General features: G+C 39.9%; 1 protein-coding gene across 8 annotated transcripts in view; it reads left to right on the forward strand.

Moving 5' to 3' along the window:
* APBB2 (amyloid beta precursor protein binding family B member 2) overlaps positions 1-16,598 on the forward strand; it is a 192,994-nt gene that overhangs the window by 97,482 nt on the left and 78,914 nt on the right. The window lies entirely within an intron of this gene.

A 16,598-nucleotide genomic window follows, 5' to 3' on the forward strand; every position in this document is an offset into this window, starting at 1 on the left:
GAGGAACTAACTCCATGTTTATCTTCCTTTTTGCTACCTCAGTAAGAGGATTTTAGGGAAGAAAAATTAAGGGAGTTGAAAGGAAATAAAACCTAGAAGGCCACAGAGTTACATAGTGTTCACAGTAATGGTCAGCATTCAGGGTCTACTGGTAAAAGACCATAAAATAAATTGAACTTGATAATACACTGAACTTGAAAGGACGTTGTAGAGAGGAGGGTGCTGGCCTCTTCTCCCAAGTGACAGGGGACAGGACAAGGGGGTATGGCCTCAAGCTCCGCCAGGGGAGGTTTAGGCTAGACGTTAGGAAAAAATTCTTTACAGAAAGGGTCATTGGGCACTGGAACAGGCTGCCCAGGGAGGTCGTTGAGTCACCTTCCCTGGAGGTGTTTAAGGCACGGGTGGACGAGGTGCTGAGGGATATGGTTTAGTGTTTGGTAGGAGCGGTTGGACTCGGTGATCCGGTGGGTCTCTTCCAACCTGGTTATTCTGTGATTCTGTGATTCTGTGAAAGATGACTCAGGAGTACACGATGATGCTATCAGTTGCACAGAGAGGCCGCTTGCTGTGTTTGGGCAGTCAGGTCACTTTTACCCTGTGGTTCTCAGGTGTGCTACCTAAATCCTTATCTTGAGTGCTTGAATAAGTACTCAGACTTGAAACCCAAAGTTTCTGTGGTAAAGAGGGGTGATCAGCACCTATTTGAATTGGGTTAGTTAAGAAAAATATATATGAAAAGATGAATTAATGTGCTTAAATTCAGAAATGGGAGGATAATTTTTTTTATAGAATAGCAATTAACATCCTTTCCCAAATTCTGTTTGCAGTTACCAGAATTTGGGACTATAGGCTTTCCAGGACATGCTGTATGGTCACAGTTGCAGTTTCATACTTACTGTGTAGCAAAAAGATAATGATTCTTTATTTCATCAAAGCCCATAGCTTGATTCTGCTGTCTCCCTATTTTCCCTTGAAGCACCTGGTGATGTTTGGAACAATCAGCAGACAGGAGGCAAGAACTAGGACTTGTCTTCTGGAGAAGCAACCGCAGGCTAAGCGGGACACACATCAAGTAACACTCACAGATGAATGAACCCACTGGATAGAGCCCGCAACATCTACTCTTCAGTACAGAAACGAAATTTGTTCCTTTTCTGGGTCTGGCTTTGTTTTAAAAATCAACCCTTGGTTAATATTTGCTATGTTGTCCCTGAAGGATCTAGGATGGTTTGTCATATTCTTTCCAAACACAGCACTCTCTGAGTGTGATGTATCTCCCTGGATGCTCCAGGGCCAAGGAAGATTGAGTTCGAAGACAGTTGCTTTCTAGTGACTACTACTGAAGCGTTGATGTGCCTAACTCAGTGCTTTGGCTAAAATAGTGTCCAGTTTCGCCCTTCCTAACTGACATAGCTTTATTAGTTTTGATGTTATTCCAGTGGAACTTCTGGCCACTTCATTGGAGTTTAACAACTTGGTTTGTTTTGCCCTTGATATTTCATGTCCTGTTTGGTGCTCGTCTTTTCCGAAACACTTCCCTTGCTAGTGTGGTAGACAATACAGGAAAGTGAATGCCAGCGTCGTACGACCACCTGGGTAGAAGCTGTAGAGTAGTTCACAACATCTTCAGAGCACCACAAGTTTCCCCTTGGTAGTGCAGTTTACATTGATGTATAATGTGGAGAGATATTAGGACATGCTTTTTATGAAGGGTTTCTGTGTTGTAGTAAACTTGAAGACTCTTCTGAGCATCTGTAGGGAAAACTTGAATTTCATAAGTGGTGAATTGTTTGTTCAGGCCTGGTACTTTATTTGACAAGCTATTTTTAGAAGCTTTTTGAGGTTCTGTTCTTTCAAGGATGGACAGATGTAATTCTGGATCCTTCATGTCCTCTCTGAGGTTGAATGCATCTTGCTGAAAAACCTGTTCTGTGCCTAGGATCGTATGTCTTCACAGGTCTCTCGGAGAGAGAAGTCAGGATTCTGATAGTTCTTTCAGAGGGATGGTAAGTCAGGAAGCTTTACAGAAGAAAAGCCCCCATCAATATCAGACTAACTGCCCCTCCTTAATAAAAAATAATAGAACAAAATTCCCAGCTCATAAAGCTGTGCAAGTAATAACAAATTATGACCAAAATTGATCCAATAAACCTCTGCCTCAGCACTTCTGAGTGCTGCATAGAACTCGGGCCAAAATTCACCTGATTGATGCTTTGAAATGGGTATAGGGATCTCTGAGGAGAAGAAGGTAAAAATAGTGTTACCTTTGGGAGGACTCTTATTCTGCGGCTCACTGTTTGTTCAAGCAAGCTAAGAACATGAATGTATTCTGCTAGGTGGGTTCGGTGTGCGCCAGGGCTCTCTGCAGCCTGGTTCAATGCTTCTTTCTCATCTTCTGTACCTTGGCTGCAGGAGATATGATGGAGAAATGGTATTGCTGCTTGGCAGAATAAGTGTCTAGTCTTTACAGTGGCTCCTGAGCTTTTGAAGCATCTCACAGTTACTGAGATAGCACCAATTCATCTAGGTGTACAGCGGTAGGGATGTCTGGTAAACTTTTGGGAGTTTCCTGCTCAGAGGCGATTATTGCCTCTTTGTAGCTAAATCCCTTGCTGAGTGGAAACCCAAAATCTGGGCCACTGTGATTGTTTCTCTGAGCATCTCCAGCCATACCAGTGTCAGGCCCCAGTAACAGTGGTGGGCTTGTCTCACTACTGCTTTCAGCAGAGGAAAAGGCTGATGGGGGGGAATCAAGAAGATTTGCAGGATGGGGAGGAAAGTAGGAAGGGTTGGAAAATTGGAAGTGTGACCTGGCGTCTTGTTGAGAGGAGGGACTCACTGGAAGGGGTATCAAAAGGAGAATAACTGCAGCTGTGGTGATCAGTGAGAACTTGGCAGTGAGGGGAAGCTGAATAAACGGGAACTGAAAGCAAGCAGGGGTGTTCATAGTTAGTAGGTTAGGCAAGCAGGACTAGCACAAAGACGGTGACCATAAATAAGATGAACTAAGATTGAGACTAAAGTAGTAGGAGTCGGGGAATTAGTGTGTGCTTAAGACTGGCACATGTTTTCACAGAAGTTCTGAAAACTTAAAGCAGGCAAAAACCAGGAGCTCTAGGTGAGTTATTTAATACTGAAGTATTGCTAAGAAAAAGCAAATCTTATCTCAGGACTGGATTCGGGCCCTGGTGGAAGGAGATATCTGTGCAGAAGGGATCACAGACCTAAATTCCTCTTGAGTTCCTTCCATGCTATAATTGCACCTGTATTTCTTTTAATCTCGCTAAACTAGTGACTTCTTTAGATCCTAGTCTCTCTGTGCACTGGTTCCTCACGTGCTTGACTTTCACACAGGTCAGCTTTAGCTGACTGAAGTTTAATTCAGCCTTCATTAATGACATGGAATTGGCTGACTTTGGGGTCTCTGGTCCCTTGAGTCACAGCGATGCTATGGCGAGCTGCGTGTTAAACACCATAGCATGTACCACCGAGACATGGATGAGATCGTGCTCCAGATAGGATTGGTTTTGTTACTGCTGCATCAAGAGAAGGTCAGCAGATTGAAGGCAGTACCGAGCCATCTTCGCGCGCCAGGAGAGGTCTTGTATGATGGGACTTGGCATACTGCAAAGACCTTGCTCTGAACTCAGTCCTCGCTGGAGAGTGGGTGTGTGGTCCTTGCCTTAAGTGACATGAAGCCTTTTTTTAAGCAATCACATGAAAGAACATACATTTGCCATTAAGGCTCAATTGCTTCATTTTGAGATGTATGGAGCCCTTGGGCAACTCAGCATTAGGCCATAAATGTCCAGTATCAGGATGTCACAGAGCTCAAGATAATGACATTAAGTGGGTTTCCTGTAGTGTCTGAGATGTGGATTTCTAAAGCCTAGTAGTGCATGTCCTTTGGTTTGTACTGTAGACTTATTCATGATAGTTCAATGGTAACAAATCCCTGGGGAAAGCCAGAAAGGACAATCTCAAATCTGAAGTGTGTATTTTTGCTCCCTTCTCATAGTATCTCTGGGTAATTTTTGTCCATTTTTATAAGGTGTTGTGTTACAGGGATTGGTTTTTAACACTGTTTGTTACTTTGATCATTTATATGTGTGTCATTTGATACACTGGACTAATTTATTACCTAATAGGATTTTCGAGCAGAAGCCCCAAAATGGTCAGTCTCAGAACTATTCATGAAACTGTTTCTTAATGAAAATATTCTTTTTCTGAACACTGATATGATTTAACATTAACTAAACTAATTTTTCCTATTATTTTGTTTTTAACTACTTTTCTGTTGGGATTCTGCAGGGCTAAATTTAAATATGAAACACTTCTTTAGTTATTACCTCAGAGGTAGTTGCAGTGCACTGAGAGGCAGGTACAGTAGCACTGTCATAATACTCTTAAAAGTAACAGTTCTAACTGTAGAATGCGTATCTTGTTTGCACATAGCTGGTAAAATACTCTAAGGTTATGGCTTCTTCTACTTTTTAGAAGTGAAGTTTTGGCTCTATTCCTGGACCTGGGAAGTTTTCAGTAAGGAGCCCTTCCCTCCTCCCCTCCTCAAAATGAAAGTCAAAACACACAACTCAGATTGGCCAAATTAGTTTTTAAAATAGAATACATTTCTGCTCAGACTTTAATTTAATTTTACTTCTACTCTGCAAGAAAGAGACAGTCAGTTACCTAGGTCATTTTGGCTGACATGATTCTTGGCTTTGCTTAAATTATTGATTATAGCAAGGGGAGGGACTTTGCTATGAGAACAGCGCTCTCACTAATAGAAGCCTTTCACTAAATCAATTTCTACTGTTGCTGCAATGCACCTTTGGGGAGTCGGAGGTTAGCAGCCTTAACAAGAATTTTGTCTTTAAAGAGTGGATCTTTGCTGTACAATTTTTTAAGCCTTTTCATGTTTATACAGGCAGCCAAGGAGGAAAAAAACCCCATAAATATATTTCCAGGGACTGATTTGCAGGGTGAGGGACTGTTCTGGTCCGATGTTGAGCTGATTAAATCTTGATGTGATTGATATCTAAAGGCTTGTGGTCTGAAAGTACTGTTTCAAAAGCTTGTCCCCTGAGCAGAGTTAGTCAGAAAATACATTAATGTCTTGCAAGCTGGAATCAATTCAGTGGAGAATGGACTGTATGCACATGCTGCTGTAATTCCTGCATAGCCATCTCTCTCATTTTTCCCTGGCTTATTAAGAAAACGCAGTCATTTATATGGTCAACATGTGGTGTTTCCTCTGCTATGTCTACCGGCAATTGAATATGGGTGGCTTTGCTTTCTTTTACCCAAAGCACCATTCCTTGTTAGACTAACTAAGTAAGTGTCTGTTTAAACATAGCAGTGTATTTTCCTATATTTGAGTTGGAGATGCTACACAGGAGACTATGAAGCTGTGGGGACATGTATCTAGCAAACATAAAGGATGCTGGTAACAGATCAGTACATGTTGAACTGTACGGCACCATCTAGTAACTGTAAGTAACTCCTCTTTTATATTTTACTTTGTCGTAGCTATGGTTGACAATGTCACAGCTTTGGATAATGAATACAATTATTTTATCTGTTAATAAAAATTCTGCTCAAAGGAAGATCATCTGGTATCTGATAGCTTAAGTTGCAGAGTGCATGTTATGCAGTTAATACTGGAAAGGTATCTTTCTGAATGCTCATTATTTCAGTAGTGAATTGACAAATGATGCTTTATACTTGTGAGCCATGCAGCTCAAAGGTTTTTACATGGGTTTAAAATACATAATATACCAGACTTCTAGTTTCTCCTTCACACTTCATGAATTCTTCCCCTGGGATTGCATTATTTTCCTTGCAGTCAAAGGGAGGAAAAAAGTCTGTCTAAATAATGTAAGAGCAGTACCCCTGGCCATTGCCTAAAGTTCAAGGCAAAGCAGCTTTTGATATACTGAGCAAGATTTTGGGATTTAGAAATATGAAGTGATTGGGATCTGTCAAAGTATGTTGTCTAATATCTTGGACTTTTTTTTAAGTTCATTTTGCCAGCCTTATATCCATCAATTTGGTTAGGTCAGAAAAATGACCTTTTGTCAGAAGGCTGGTTAACACAAAATCTTTACATGAGTTTTTGTCTTCGTTTGTGCAATTGTAACTAAATAGCACAACTGCATTTAACAATCTAGCAATACGAAACAGTGAACTGGTTTAGCTTTTTGTAAAATTACTTGAAATCTAGTTAATTATTTTTCTTTTATAAGCAAGCCAACATAATTTATTGCACTCTGTAGCTGTTGCAGACTTTTAGGATAACATTTGGTGTTAAACTCAAATTACCTGATTTTCTTCTGTGTTTAACTAAATAATGAGTCTCCATTTTTGTTACTGGAGCCTGTTAGCAGATCAGCTAAGAAACTTTGTAGTCTCCTAACTACATTAATTTCCTGTGGTTGATTGTGCTGAAACATAACCAATGCTTATTTAGCAGAGATGTCGTAAAAGTAGGAAGAAGACATCAGAAAAAACAGACATTTCAGGGCTAAGTTTCCACTGGCACAGAATAAGAAGTTTATTTAATTTTTTGATGCAGGATTGGGGTTTATTTTTTTGCACTAAAATGAGTATGTTGGGTTTTGTAAAATTATGTTGCCAATGTGTATTCAGGATATGTATAGGAAATAAGGCCCTTGTGCAGGTGTCAAAATTAATGTGTGATTATTAACAAAAGATCATTTTTCTGTATTTCTCAATTTTGTGTCATAGTTGAATTCCCACTTTCATAAATGTACTCCAGATTTCTGTACTTTAAATAAACCAGGTGTACTTTTTTATGGGATGATCCTCATTCCTAAAATTCTCTAATCCAACAGTTATTTCACAGGGAAAACGCAATCTCTTGAAGTAAACTGTTTGAGCGATAGGGTGACATGAAAGTTGCTTCATTATGTGTTCCTCCCAGTGGCTTCAGTCCATATCCTCTTTGTTTTTAGTTTCAAGGAGATAGTCCAGAAAAGTGATGCATGGTCCAAAATGCTTAAGACTTCTGAGAGAAACTCTGCTTTTTTTGGGTGGTCAGGTCTCTCTGACTATAAAGAGGCTGTTGTTAATGTGGGACAAGTTTCAGTTGTCCCAACGTAAACTGAATTGAGCAGTGACTGAGGTGGAGCTGTGGTTTTCCAGGAATGATACAGAGGGGTGGATTGTTTCTCAGATCTCTCTGCCAGAAGCAGGTAGAGATGCTTTCAGTGAGTTTGAACAACATTTCAGATTCACTACTTACGGATTTTGCTGACATAAGTGTAATAACCACAGTATTTAAAAAAAACCAAAACAAACAACAAACAAGACAGACAAAAATCTACTGATTTAAAAGTTGTACTCCCTGCAGACCAGACTTGAAATACTCCAGTAATAGTAATTACTGGCTGTATTATTTCAACCTTTGTTTTTATGTGTTCAAGTATACAACTGAAGCTTTCCTGTAGGTGAGGGAATATATCTAGCATTTCCACGATAGATCTCTTCTTTTTCTATGGTAAATTGCCCTGCCTGTAGATGAGGCAAGTGGACAGACTGAAAGGCTGGAAGCACAAAGGCTCTTCATTGCAGAGGGGAGGGAGTTTTCAGATGTTGCTCTTTTATTGATCGGTTATTTTAATGGACAGGCTACAATTTTCTCATTATTCCAGGAGTTGGGGATTTTTAAAGTACCAAATATCACAGGAGACAATACAAAGTTGTAAACATTTTCTGTCAAAAATGCTGAAACCAAGTGTAAGTTCACAAGAGTAGTACTTAATTTCTCTAGTGTTTCAAAAGTAAACTTATTGAAATGAATGAGCCTTGCAGCTTGAATTCTGCAATGATGAACAAATGTGCTACCTTATTTGGTAAAACACTAAAGGTCTTTTGGTGGGATGTGCTTTGTTGTTTTATGACTTACTGATGGATAAGGTGGTGATCAAGTTTAGAAGAGAGAAAACTTCATTTTCTTCATGTAGTAACACTGCTGCAAGAAGGTCAGTGTAAAGGTGACCAGATCAGATTATTTTGACTTAGTTGTTTTTCTTTTGATTTATCACTTTATAGATGCTGTCAGGATTGTATGTTGTGTTGTCTACAGCCTTTTATCGGGGCTAATTATGTTTTCAGAAATTCACTGAGAATTTCTTACTGTTGTCTTGCATCCAGTAATGTTGCTGTCATCTCTCTGTTTATGATTTTTTTCTGGAATGCAAATAATAAGGGAAGCAAGACTGTAAACATTTAGTGATAGAAGAGCTCTTTTGAACTGTAATAATTGTCATATGTAAAAGCATGTAGTTTAAGCAGTGTTAATTACCTCTCGAGCAGTCAGCTCTGCAGTAATCACTAGGTAAGATCTGCTTTTATTACTGCTATTCATGGTAGTTTGAATATGTTCGCCTTTTCTTACTCACAAAGATATTTAAGCCCAACAGATGTATTTGCCTATAAAGAAATTTTATCTATTAGATGGCTGTGTTCAATTTAGTATAAAAGTTGTTACATCTTCCTTTTAGATATGTGTTAACATACAATTGAAGGTGACAGATGTATAAGGATGATAATATTTAGTCTCATTACTCCTGATTTGCTGCTCTCCTATGAAGTTATTGTGTATCTCAGGGTACTGAAGAGAACAAATTTATTGTCAGTTCCTTCTGGGAATTTATATATCTCTTAAAGGAATCTTGGATATATTGGTTTGAGGGTTCTCGTATCAGATGTGGCTTTTTAATCTGATACAGTATAATTTTTGTGGTTACATTCAATACTGTTGTCAACTCCACTATTTACTGTACAAGCTAATATACTCACTGGAAGCTAGAGCTCACTTCTACAGGAGATAACAGAGTTAATAGTTTGACTTTGTGTAATACCAGGTAGTGCATCAGCTTGGAAGAATGGTTGTATCCAGTAGACCTTAGGCTCATGTAGTTCTTTATAGGTTGCCTCTGACAGTGGTCAGTAGCAGAAACTTATGGACTAGCATAAGGTGGTCCTCCCCCATTATATCTTTTTTTTGCTTTCAGACTTGGTATGTAATTAATGTTTTCTTCTCTTAATTGCTCTTGATAGACTTTTCTAACGTTAATTTATTTAATATTTTTTGGTCTCATTTGTATTTCTGGCATCCACAACATCCTGTGACCATGAATTCTGTAATTTAATTGTGTTATATGAAAAAGTACTTCCCTTTGTTATAAAATTGCTCTCCAGTAATTTCATTAGGTGCTCATTGCGTTTTGCTTATAGGAAGCAGTAAATAACAGGGAATGATCATTTTTTCCCATCTTTGCCGCCTTCCCACCATTCATGATTTTACAGATTTCTTTGATGTCCTTCCCTCTTCCCTGTTATTTGTTTTCCATCTTCAGGAGTCATACTACACGCAGTGTCTCTGCCTGCAGTTTTGTCTGTCTGTCTTTTCTAGTTCTGCTGCATCCATTTTATATTAGGGCACGGGGAAGTGCACACTCTAGCCCTGTGGTAATTCAGTTCTGTGTTAAAACAGTAGGCATAAGGATTTTTGTCTTGATTGTAGTCCCTATTGCATAACTTTTGCAATTGTCAGTGAGTACCTAGCTGCTGTTTTCGAAGAACTCAGTGTCCTTGATCCTTCCAAAGTGGCAAAAGGTAATTAATTGTTTGCCATTGTATATGAGAATTTAAAGTAGCACATCAGAAGAGTAACAGTAACGCAATTTTAAGAAATTAATAAAAAACAGGTGATAGACATCTGTGTGGTGAAGGAAACTGAAAAGAGAAGGCTGTGCATTAGAAAAATAGCTCTTGAAACCATATGTATCCTAATCCTTATAGGACCTATTTGCAATCTTCTGTTTTTGCACAGCAACAAAGGCAAATAAGAATCTAGAAATGGAAATCTTCTCATCCTATATAACTGTGGTTTTCCTGCTTCCCAAGACCACCCACAGCCCTTTGGCGTGTCCACAAATCGTAGGGTTTTCACCAAAGATTAGATATTGTTTTTCAGCTGTGGGGAAGAGTCAAGTTATTGCTTGTACATCTCTTGTTTGACTGTTTGTGACAGCTTGTGATGATAATTGGCTGTGTCTTTTCCATAGTGCTAATAGATCTAGATGGCTGTGTTGCATCATGTACTGGACATATTTTGTGTATTGTTTTATTTATTGTGTATTTTTATTATTTAATTGTTTGGGTTTTTTCATATTTTGAGCATATGCAGCTTTAAGGAGAGTTTATCCTCAAGTTTTCAAAGCGAGTAGCTATTTTGCTAATGTACTTGGAATTGAAGGTGGTGATAATTTCAAGTAAAATTCTGTGGTGGCTCTACAGAACTGTAAAATTAATCCCTCCCTTTTTCTCTCTCAAATGTTTGTCTGGCACAGGATTTGAGTTGTGTTAGGCTTGCTTCTCACTACTGTGTGCCGAGTTAGACTTACCAGGTTGGTCGGTGGCATCGTTATTTTTCTAAATTTTCTTCTAATTCTTGTTGGTGATTATGTCAGAGATACTATTTCTATCACCTTAACAGATTTCTCCAGTTATCTATATAAATCCATCACTATGAAAAATAAATAGAGTATTTTAGTGCTGGAGTGCCATGAAGTAGATATGGGGATGCAAATTACGGTATTTCTAATGGTAGGTGGATGTTTTCAAGGATGATTAACATCTCCGAGTTTGCCTAATACCAAAGGGTATCTGGACAGTATAAGTAAGGGTTTAATAGAAAGTTTATACCAGTGTAGCAGTGTGAAATACTTAAACTTCTGGGCTACAGGAACCCCCTGTGCGCTGTCAGGTTGCTGCCTTTTGCGGGGAGTGAAATACAGCCAGATGCCCTGATGCTTGCTTCTGTTGTTAGAGGCCTCTGTTCCTAAAGCCTTCCTGTTGTAGATGCTATATTTTGCATTTCATGTATAGCTCTATGTATTGTGCAGAAGACTTAGTTCAGCTGAAGCAAGATTACTTTTGAAAAGGTTAAAGTTTTATTTAAAAAAAAAAAGTATCAAAGTTTGAAATCTGGGAAGTGCAGCAGAGTTCACATCTTACAAGGCCTCAGCACAACCTTTAGCTGCCTGACGCGCCCGAGCTTCTACCTTCACATCTTTCTTTGCGGTCAAACAGTAGACCATGAGGGCCAATGCGATGCATCCTCTGCTTGTGCAATATTCTGTGCTCATGTAGCTCTAATGGTAATCGAGGTGTTTTACCTTAATAACTTCTCCTTTCCCTTCAGTACTGTAGCAACATAAAGTGAATTTGAAGGTGAGAAAACATTAGGTCTTTGGCTCTTGCATTGGAAAAAAAAAAAGGAGCCTTCAGTTTGTTCTCTAATCTATATTTGACTACAGCTTTCAACTGGCAAAGTAATCCCTTGTTTAGATCATTAAAAGTAACATTCTGGCTTTTATTGATAGTACTAAACTGAACTAAATTGGGTAGCTACTTTTTTGCCACATCAGGAAGAACAGTCCTTCATGTAGGGACAGAAAGGGGACTCTGGCACACGGACACACCTGAGGACAGTGGTTGGCCTCTGATCTGTTGATCTTGTGATTGGTGTTTGGGTGCAGGGAGCCTGCACAGATCCCAGGGAATACACAGAGAGTGGACACAAGTCCAGGCAAGTTATTTAAAGTATCTCAGACCTCTCCTCCTACCTCTGTCTGGCTTTGTTTAAAACGGGACTTCCACTCTCCTGCCTCACGAGGTTGGTGTGAAGATAAAGTTGTTTTCATGGCATCCTAGAGCATCTGCCACATATCGGCCATGCATTCGCATGGATGAGGGATGAGCAGAACTTGTGTCTGAGATAGGAGATGTCTATTCTTTCAGATTTTGCTTTTTCTTAAAACATTTAATTTCAGAGACTAACTAGTTGTAATTCAATTTTATGTTCTGCTTTCATTGAATCATTAAATTCAGAAAAAGCTTTTTCTAGTGCATTTGCAGAGTGCTGTAAATGAAGCTGTCAGAGGAAAGCAGTTTTACTCAAGCCACCATTTAAATTGCACGTCTGTGCCACTGGCCAACTTCACTGGCTTTTAATTAGCCAGTCATATGCACAAAACTCACTGATGACCATTATACAATTTGCTCTTTAGAGAAATACAGTCCTTCCTTCCTTTGCATTATTCTTTCCTCAAGTCAGCAGCCTTCATCACATTTTAGATGAAGAAAATTTGTTTGCCTGGTATCTTTTTATGCAAATTATTTTTTCTGCAGATTTCTTTTTTTCTGCAGCTCCTATTTTAAAACGAGAAGAAAGTAGGGCCTGCTAGTCAGTCCTTTTTCCATGCTCTAGCTTACTGCCTCCATCATTCAGGTTAGAGAGACATTCACTAATGTCACCAAATTTAAACTACTGAGGCTCTTTCTATTCCTCACTTGAAACAAATCTGATAGAAAGTGTGGAGTCCAAGCCTGTTTCTGTTCAAGTCTTGGTACTTAATGACAAGTGTTATCGTAGCTAAGTCTCCATCTGTCTCTCGTGGCATGTGTCAAGTTAAGCAGCACCCACCTATGATAGTGAACTCTGTAATGTTGGATGCTTGTAAAACATAATTTTACTTGGAAATAAAGCATTATGGTGTAGCAGTCCTGTGTGGAGAGTTGAGGCTGTTGAGGTGACCATATTGCTGTGTGCTTTCTATTGGCGCAGCGTCTCCTCCCACTCTGCAGGCATCTTGCATCTTGAAATCAGAAAGGACATCTGTGTTTAACTACTTTTTATGTCAGTATTTATAGACTGAATTGTTCTGCTTTGTGTGATTACTCTAGATTATATTTGTTCATTGCCTAAAATGAAATCTTTAATGGTTTCTTTGGTGTCTGCTTTGACACCAGCCTATCAATTCACTTTGAGAGGGTCAAGAGAATCAAGGTCTATATTTTAGAAGAGAAATACATAAATTCAGAGCTGCCACCAAACTGATTTTCCCTGTTTTTCTGCCAAGTAGTTGGCTGCTGTTGCTGAAACAGATAAATTTTGTGAGGGTAAGGGCAGTTGTACTCCAGATACGCAGAGATTGGGATTTCTGGGTGTGCTGTGCAGTCTGTCTACCAGTGCAATGATCCATGTGCAGGCTTTGCTGTGTGAGTCCAGTAGTCTCTTAACTGAGATGGCAAACCAGACAAAGCCTTCCTCTTAAAACAATACAAAGTAATTAAGTAGGGTATAAACCCAGAACACAAGGTCATGTGCCACAATCCTGCTCTCTGTGGGAAAGAGCATGGGAGAGATATTATGCAAAAAAAAAAAAGAAAAATCAGAGAAGCAGATGCAGGTTGCTGCTGGACTGTTTTAGCCCTGAAAATGAACTCCCAAGACCACTTTTAGCGATTCACTGATGAAGAAGAAAATACTGCTCTGGATGAATTATTTGTTGCTTAGAGTTGTTCATCGTGAGGAGGTCCCTTGGGATGCAGTCCCATAGTGTGCTGTCACTGTGAATTTAAAGGTAGAGGCAAACTCTGTGTTAGGTTATTGTTATTGTTTGTGAGTAAAAGCTTTTGCCATCTATTGGAAAGAATGGAGAACAAGCATTCCAAATAAGAAACTCACCAGCACTGGTCATATACCAAATGTGTATAGAGTAACTCACTTGCTAGAACAGTAGGAAATTATTCTGGTTTTCTGGAAGATTAGATGGTAGAAATATTCTGAGGTAATGGTGCATTCTGTTCACTTGATATGTGAGTCTGTATCTCACTGAAGCACAGAGATGATGAACAGGGCATTCGTTTGTATGTTGCTCTTGCTCGTTTGGTATTCCTTTTCATTCTGTCACGGAGGATACCTGCCTGCTCCTACCTGGATCCTGAGCTTGGCCAGTATGCTTTGAATGTCTCTGTGGTGGCTCACTCCCCACACTGGCAGGGTGGGGAAGGAAATCAGAAGTAAAAAAGTGAGGAAAAACTCATGAGTCAAAATAAAGACAGCGTTACGTGTGAAGAAAGAGAAAAATAACAAGTGATGCAAACACAATAACTGACCACCTCCGTTGAGCAGACCAGTGCCCAGCCAGTCTCTGGCTCAGAGCAGAGCGAAACAGAGAAAGTCTTGACCCTATACAAGCACTGCTCAGCAACCACTCATTGGCTAAACCACTGATGTGTTTTCAACACTTGTTTTGATCACAAATGTAAAACACATCACCTTAAAGGCTGCTGTGAAGAAAATTTAACTTCATCCCAACCAGACCCAGTACAGCCTCATAGTTGCCCAGCTCTCCTAGTGTTCATCAGCCCCCTTATCAAGAGATGAAGATCTCATCATACAGAGTTTGTGCGGGAGCTGTAGGATATGCCTCCTCTACAGTACTTTCATCAGCCTTTGCTCCAGATAGAGTGGTCCTTTCTCTATGTCTGTCATTTCATGTTGTCACCACTGATCCATTTGGCTAAGCAGCCACCTGCCTCCAGGTGGGACAGGTCTTCTCAGAGCCAGGCTTCTTCCTAGTCCACAGCTTCTGCCATGACAACCCTCTTGAGACAGCCGTTCAGGTCACCTCCAAGTCTTCCTTCCTTCCTTTGTCGGACTCTGTTTTGTGGCTGGATGGTTTTGGTCAGTGTGCAGGCTAGTACTTTTTTCTTACCTATTTTTACCCATTTTCCTCACAGTTGTCCTGTGCTACTTTTCCCCACTGCTGCAGCTATTAGTATCAAGTCTTGTAAACACAAGCTGCAGTGCTGATTTGTCGTGGCTTCATCTCTGAACCTCAGGCTGTATTGCCCCTGAACAGGCACCTTGCAGAGCCCCAAAATTCTTCCACTTCAGCAGTGGTTGTACCATCCTGAGTACTCATCCAGAATTGTCATCAACAGTTCTTCTGAATGTCTTTTCTGAAGATACTTGCCCTTGGTTTCCTTTAGGTATTGTGCTGGTGTTTGTGACCTTATGTCAATAGCTTGAGGTTTAGTGGTCGAAAGGGAGAACAAGCCAGGACATCAAAACAAGTGGGTTTAGTTATGTGGACTTTTTCCTGAATGCTGACAAATCTACTTTCCTCTTTCTTACTACTAGTCATCTCTGCTTGAATGCCTTGTACGCCAGTAGTAACTCATGATTTATACAGCAGAATGAAGATCATGTCACAACAAAAACCAGTACAGGCAATTCATCCCAAAGCCTCCCTAAGCCTTTTCAAAAGTCAGTCTTTTCTGATAATGGTTTATGCTACAATTGATCAAAACACCTATTAATTTTGGCACAGATTGTTTCTGGTTACGTGTATGCCTGCAAATCCCACATATCAGCACATTTTCCTGGAACTTGTTTGAGAATCTTCCTCTCTCAAAATGCAGGCAGCTGGTTCAGCGATTCAGCAAGGAGGACGACAGGGTTGTCATGACAACCAGTTGCATGCTGTGAGAAAAGATGATGCCAAATGGCCAGCTTCTGGCTGTTTATCATTCTTCGTTGAGTAATGTTCCCCAAATTAGACAGGCTTTTCTGATTTATAATGACTTGTCCTAGTGGCTTGGTTTTTGCTGCATTTGTTTCTGAGATAGCATTCATGCTTCTTCCAGTGATGCTCAGGCGAGGCTACCTGCTGACCCTCATTATTGTGAGTTACAGGAGTAGGTGGTACTGCCCTTTATGCTGTAGTGCGTGCCAAGTGAGGAGAAAATTTGTCTTTGGGATCTTCTTTTGTTAAACCTGAGCAACTTAAAACTTGCACATTGAGACCACTAGAGGAAATAAATGTGATAAAAATATTCAAGGCCTGCTGTTCTTTCTGTTGTGCTGCTTAGTGGAGACTTCTCCTTTAATTTTGTTTGCCTTCACTCATTAATACAACGTCTTCCCCTCCCTTCCAGTGCCTGCTTTGGTCTTCAGTATGTGTATGGGGTGGAGGAGGAATGTGCTCCTTTTAGGATCACATCCTGGATCTCCTGAAATCATTGGCATCTTCTCAAGAAGATCAGGTTTCTGTGGCTTTCTTTTTATAGAATTATAGAATGGTTTAGATTTGGAAGGGAACTTTAAAGGTCATCTAGTCCAAGTCCCCTGCAGTGAGCAGGGACATCTTCAGCTAGAACAGGTTGCCAGAGCCCCAGCCAAGCTGACCTTGAGTGTTTTCAGGGACAGGGCATCATCTCGCTCTGGGAAGTCTGTTCCAGTGTTACACCATTCTCATTGCAAAATAATTCTTCCTTATATCTAGTCTAAATCTATCCTTTTTTAGTTTAAAACTATTACCCCTTGTCTTATTGCAACAGGCCCTGTTAAAAAGTTTGTCCCCATCTTTCCTAAGTATTGAAAGGCTGCAATAAGGTCTGTCTGGAGCTTTCTCTTCTCCAGGCTTGAACACTCCTAGCTCTCTCAGTCTTTCTTGAGGTTTTGCTTTTATTTAGGCCCAGAAGGAACACATTTTTATTTCAAGATTTTGGAAGTTCAGAAGAGAAAAAAACATCTTCCATCCCTTTCATTTTTAATAAAATATTTTTATCCTCCTGTCTTCCCCAGTTTCTTTCGTTGTTTCCCCTTGCATGCCAGAAGCATAGCAAAAGTAATAGTTGATGATGTTGTGGGCCAGCTCTTTCATTATGCTTCATTCCAGCAATAAAGCAATCCATCAGATTTGAAGACAGTAGTT

The sequence above is a fragment of the Phaenicophaeus curvirostris genome, chromosome 4 (assembly GCF_032191515.1).
Source record: "Phaenicophaeus curvirostris isolate KB17595 chromosome 4, BPBGC_Pcur_1.0, whole genome shotgun sequence".
NCBI classification, from domain to species: Eukaryota; Metazoa; Chordata; class Aves; order Cuculiformes; family Cuculidae; genus Phaenicophaeus; species Phaenicophaeus curvirostris.